This window comes from Zea mays, chromosome 9 (genome assembly GCF_902167145.1).
Source record: "Zea mays cultivar B73 chromosome 9, Zm-B73-REFERENCE-NAM-5.0, whole genome shotgun sequence".
Lineage (NCBI taxonomy): Eukaryota > Viridiplantae > Streptophyta > Magnoliopsida > Poales > Poaceae > Zea > Zea mays.
Window position 1 is genome coordinate 96,691,428 of NC_050104.1, and position 5,744 is coordinate 96,697,171.

General features: G+C 36.5%; 1 long non-coding RNA gene across 1 annotated transcript; it reads left to right on the forward strand.

Annotated features, from left to right (window-relative positions):
• Positions 1-555: 555 nt before the first annotated feature.
• On the forward strand, positions 556-2,291 carry LOC103638702 (uncharacterized). The gene is made up of 3 exons (XR_558978.3): positions 556-1,239; positions 1,337-1,364; positions 1,856-2,291. It is a non-coding gene; the product is annotated as an uncharacterized lncRNA (long non-coding RNA).
• The last annotated feature ends 3,453 nt before the right edge of the window (positions 2,292-5,744 follow it).

Here is a 5,744-nt window from a genome sequence, read left to right on the forward strand (position 1 = left end):
CCTGTTTCATCATCATTGACAACTACTGCAGCATTGCCCTCATCTGAATCATTTTCTTGGTTTCCTTCTTCGATGAAGCTCTCATCAAACCCTCTAATAACCAAGTGACTTTGAACCTGAGATTGTGTTCTGTAGGACATGCATCGACATCTTGAACATGGACATGGTGCAGTTTCTCCTCTAGCAGTGCCACCAAATGTAGTTTGTATGAACTTTCTGAAATTTGTTTGCCACTCATTTGTCGTGAAGTGCATGCGCATCCAACTCCTACTATTCTGAGACATGGCTTTCTAGTCAAAGATTAAAATCACCAGTCGAGCCTTGTAACAAAAAAAAACAAAGTTAAACTGATTTTCAGTCATAACCAGTATTGAGCTTTAAAGTTTAATGATAAGTTATTAATTCATGCAATATGTAGTCACTAGCAACAAGACAGTTTTCAAAATCCTATTTACTCTCCTGTTAGCAAGTTGACATGAGATGTTTGTGGTATATATGTAGATAACTTGATGTGTAGCTCCTAAGTGATTTCCAGCCATTCAAATGTTATTGACAACTGGAACCCCTCCTTGATGTGTAGGTATTTTGTAAATCATAACTTGATGTTATTCATATATATATGCTCACCTATATACTTCTAAATAATCTCCTTGATGTTGCCCTTTTAATGCCTAGAACCTGCACCCAAGAACCAAGTCAAATATACTGGAATCAAACTGTCCTCAATTGCTGACTGACATCAGAGCGATCTAATATTCCATCTTACTTTTAAATTGCCAACAATCATAGAATGCAGAGCAAATTATAAAATTTTAGTGTGCAATCATGTTGAGTTTGAAAATGATGAAAATGATTCCAGAAAAATGCCAAACATGAACAACAAATGATGTTGATTCCATGGCTTCAGTTAGTTTTTCTTTGTACGTTTTCACCCTTTTATTAGATTGTGTTATGGTGTGAAATTATTGCTCAATTAGTTCTTATCATTTGTAGTTGGGGGTCATATCTTTTCTTTAAGCGCACTCCTGAAAATAACACATCTCTACAATACGAACTTCTCTCTTTTTCATATTCTAGGAGTTAGTTTTTCATATTTTTTTCTCAAACATTTCTCCATACTTCTCTCTTTTTCTACTTGCGACATGATTATATTTTCCCCTTTTTTCTGTAATACTATCTATTGCAGGATAATCTAAAGTAACGACGAGCAAATAGAAGATCGGTGGATCTCAGAAAAATGTATGTTTTATTAACTCACAAAGTACATAATAAAGGAAACAAAATTATCTCTTTTTTATCATAACTAAAATATTAAACTTGTTGTTTCTCTCTCTAGCTGTTGTCGTATCTGCTTAAACAAAATGGTATGATCTCTCTGTCCTTCCTTCGCCTGTGATAAAATGTTTTTTTAAGATTTGAGTTTGAAGAATAGTTTAAGTTGTCTACAAAGTACCTAATAAAAATATAGAAACTTGAAAATCAATAAGAGAGTAAAACAAAATGGTAACATGTAAGAAATAGTTGTATGCACTTTGTCTATAGTATTTAACTCTAAACTTTTCTTTTTTGTCTGTAAAAGAAACATAATGAATCCATTTTCTGATAGAAACAAATTTCTTTATACTAGATATTATGTACTTGGACCGCCCAACCCATTCATCGCCTCAGCGTTGTACATATCTGCAAAGTTTTAATACCATACAACTACTCATGTGAATGCAGCTATTTAGATGGGTCTCAAAGCTTTATATTCCTATTTTCCATGCATGTTAGTTCAATTTTGTGTGGCTGTATTATCATACATTATGAATGCACTGAACACTATTTGATTGTTGTTGCTTTGTATATTCCAAAGGAGCTTCCATTGGGTTTGCTGGGAGTTATTTCTTGTCACTTGGAAGAACATCAAACGTCGTTGCAGGAAAACCCAGCACTGAAAATGAAGGCTCGGAAGAAAAAACATAGACCAAAGATAATCAGAGAGAATAAGCTAGCCAAAGTCAGAAGGATCACCTGAAGGCTGGCGCGTGGAGTCCCTGGCTCAAGGCTGGCGCGTGGAGTCCTTGGCGCGTGGAGTCCCTGGCTGGCTGAAGGCGGCTGAAGGCTGGCGCGTGGAGTCCCTGGCGCGTCGAGTCCAATTATTTGATGGCTTTAAAGCACCGGTAGCAGTAACACTTTGGGTCTAATCACTTTGTGTCTAATCTAGAAGCCATTAATAGTTGTATGTACTAGTATAGGCATGCAGACAACAATTGGAAAATTGTATGATTCATGTGATCATTTTCCTTGTATTCTTTTCTATTGTTGGTTATATACCAGATTTTAGAAGATTCTTGTGATCCTTTTCCTTATATTCTTTTCTATTGTTGGTTATATATCAGATTTTAGAAGATTCTTGAGATCCTTTTCCTTGTATTCTTTTCTATTGTTGGTTATATATCAGATTTTAGAAGATTCTTGTGATCCTTTTCCTTGTATTTTATTCACCTGCGTGTTTTTTTGATGTGTGTCTGAGAGAACAGAAACTTCTAGATTGTTCTTTGTATTTTTCTTGTAACGTATCAATAAATTGAATATATTTCCCATCGCGATCCAGATACAGAACGCAAAGTTGGATCACGGCTTAGACATGTCGCGCGCGACAGGTCCGTATATACTGCGATTTCCTTGGCCTTGCGCGGACATGAGAGTATATGACATAGGGTGGCCTCACCCTCCCTGCACGCCCGGTCGGTTTGGATGAAAAAAAGAATTCTACGCACATGTCGCGTCTCGCTTTACACTGCTACTAATGCTACCACTTTACTGATGTTGTAATATCCAGTGAGCCACTAGGGACATTTTTGCAACAACTGTTCTAGTGATAGCAATAACATCTTTCTCTTGCAACGAAAGTCGTGATTATTGCAACGCACAAATAAAGTGGCAAAAAGGTGCATATTTTGCAACCACTTTTAAAGGTTGTGGCTATAACTAACACGTAATGCTACAACTTTACTGATGTTGTAATATCTGGTGAGCCACTAGGGACATTTTGCAACAACTATTCTAGTGGTAGCAATAACATCTTCATGATTATTGCAACGCACAAGTAAAGTGGCAAAAAAGGTGCATAAATTGCAACCACTTTTAAAGGTTGTGGCAGTAAGTAACACCTAATGCTACAACTTTATTGTTGTTGCAATATCCGTGTGACACTAGAGTAATTTTGCAACAACTGTTCTAGTGGTCGCAATAACACCTTTCTCTTGCAACGAAAGTCATGGTTATCGCAATGCACAAAAAAAGTGGCGAAACGGTCCATATATTGCAACCACTTTTAAAGGTCATGGCAATAAATAATATCTAATGCAACAAAAATATTGTTGTTGCAATATCTGTCGTGGCATTAGGGTGATTTTGCAACAACTGTTCTAGTGGTCGCAATAACACCTTTCTCTTGCAACGAAAGTCATGGTTATCGCAATGCACAAAAAAAGTGGCAAAACGGTCCATATATTGCAACCACTTTTAAAGGTCGTGGCAATAAATAACATCTAATGCAACAAAAATATTGTTGTTGCAATATCTGTCGTGGCATTAGGGTGATTTTTTAGTAGTGGAAGAAATAGAGAAATGGAGAAAGAGATAGAAAGAGGTAAGTTTATGTGACTTAGTCAACTAGATTATGCTCTAATCATGTGTGTCTAAGTCACAGGGAATCCCTCCAAGAAGCCCTCCATGAAGTCCCTGTTCATCTTGCTTGTTGCGGAAGACCAACTTGGTTCCTACAACATTTTGGTTAGGATGTGGTACTAAGGTACAAACCTCATTCCTCTTAAAGTTATTGAGCTATTCTTGCATAGCCATGACCCAATATAGATCCTTAACTGGATCTTCTACCATGAAAGGCTCAAGAGATGATACAAAAGAGTAATTCTCACAAAAACTTGTAATTCTAGAGCGTGTAGTTACTCCCTTATGTATGTATCCAAGGATCTTGTCCACAGGATGATCTCTTTGAATTGTTTGGTGGACCCTTGGATGAGTGTAACACTCGGTTTTGGGGGCAAAACCGAATGCATAGCATATGTGTGCCAGGATCCATTTTCCACACATATGTTGACGTCACAAGTATAATACATCAAAAGACAATGCAATAAAGGCATAAAAAGAGTAGAGTAACTTTATTACATCATCCAGATCATAGTGTCTCAAAAAGTATCATTATCAAAGTACAACAGAATTAAGCATGGACACTCTTCCACAGGAAGGTGACTAGCGCATCATTAGACTTAGTACTCGTCGACATCATCTGCAAAGTCTTCTTCATCACCCTCTGATCAAAATATTAGCAAGGGGTGAGCTCACTTATGGTCGGGGCTCAACAAGTGGGAGGAGCAATGCAAGTTTAACAAGGTAGGCTATGGATAAGCGGTAAGCATTTTAGTTGGTCAATATTTTATTAACAACGCCTGATTTACTAATTGTAAGTATATCCCAAAATTCCCAATTAAACATAAGTACATGATTATATATCAAAACACTTAAGTGATACCACTTAAGCAATCCATTTATAAATCATCGGATCATGATGTATTTTCTGTCTTTAAGTTCAATTATCATGTGAGGGTCCAGGTTGCTCTTAACCGTGAGCATGACTGACATATCAGTTTTACACTCTGTAGAGGTGGTACAACTTTACCCACAAGCCAAGTATCCCATCTACCCTGGGTTGTACGGACCTATAAACACTGTCGAGGTGAATGGCTAGGGATCCACTACGAGGGTTTCACAAAACACACCTAATACGAAACAACCTGCTAAGGTTTATAGGTCAGTGTGGAGGCCCTCTGGGCGAGACAACTTAGCCAACTCTACGTCCCCATGTTAACATGAGCTGTCACCACTGTCGATCCCCTTCTTGTCCATATTTTAGAAAAGGTTGCTAAGTACTAAGCGCATTAAGCTAATTACCAAAGCCAGAGCCATGATAGCGCTCGTGGTTGCACTGTTATCCTGGATGGTCACTCCATGTTCCATTTAATATGAAATAATCTTGTTTAACTATCGGGTTAACATCATAATAAAAATTTCATTTCTGGAACAATATTATTATAAAAGAGTGACATCATAATTGTCAAGGTGAGCAATAGAAAAAATTGCTAAGCATAGCATTTATCCCAGGGTAATCAAGGAATAGGGTTGGTATTTCTAGGAAATCCTATTTAAGCAAATCCCATCAAATTATGAAAATATTCAAAAAGTAAACATTACTATATGCATTACTTGGGTACAAATAGAAATGTAGAGGGAGAATCCACTTGCCTTCCTCAAGGGTGTCCTGCGGGTCGTCTTCGAACGAGTTTGGTTCGTCTACCACACAGTCAGCTTCTAATATTAATTCACATATCGTACATACAAAAGAAAATATACACCAAAGAAATAAACATACACCATTACATAAACAATCACATACCACGCAACTATACTTATAAATAATGCCTAAATCATAATTATTCTATTAATCCACTAAATTTTCCACTTTGAATTATGATTAGTGACAATTATATGGGCATGTGACTATGAAGGTATTTTTATCTAACATAGCTTAGATGGAATGACTTAATAATTCTACAGAAGTAAATTGCTAATTAATTATTTTCTTAATGACTAATAATAATCTTTTGGTTTTATCCTTTCCTTTCTAGATAGAAATTATACGTATCGCTAAAAATGTTTATTTATAAATCACATAACATTAA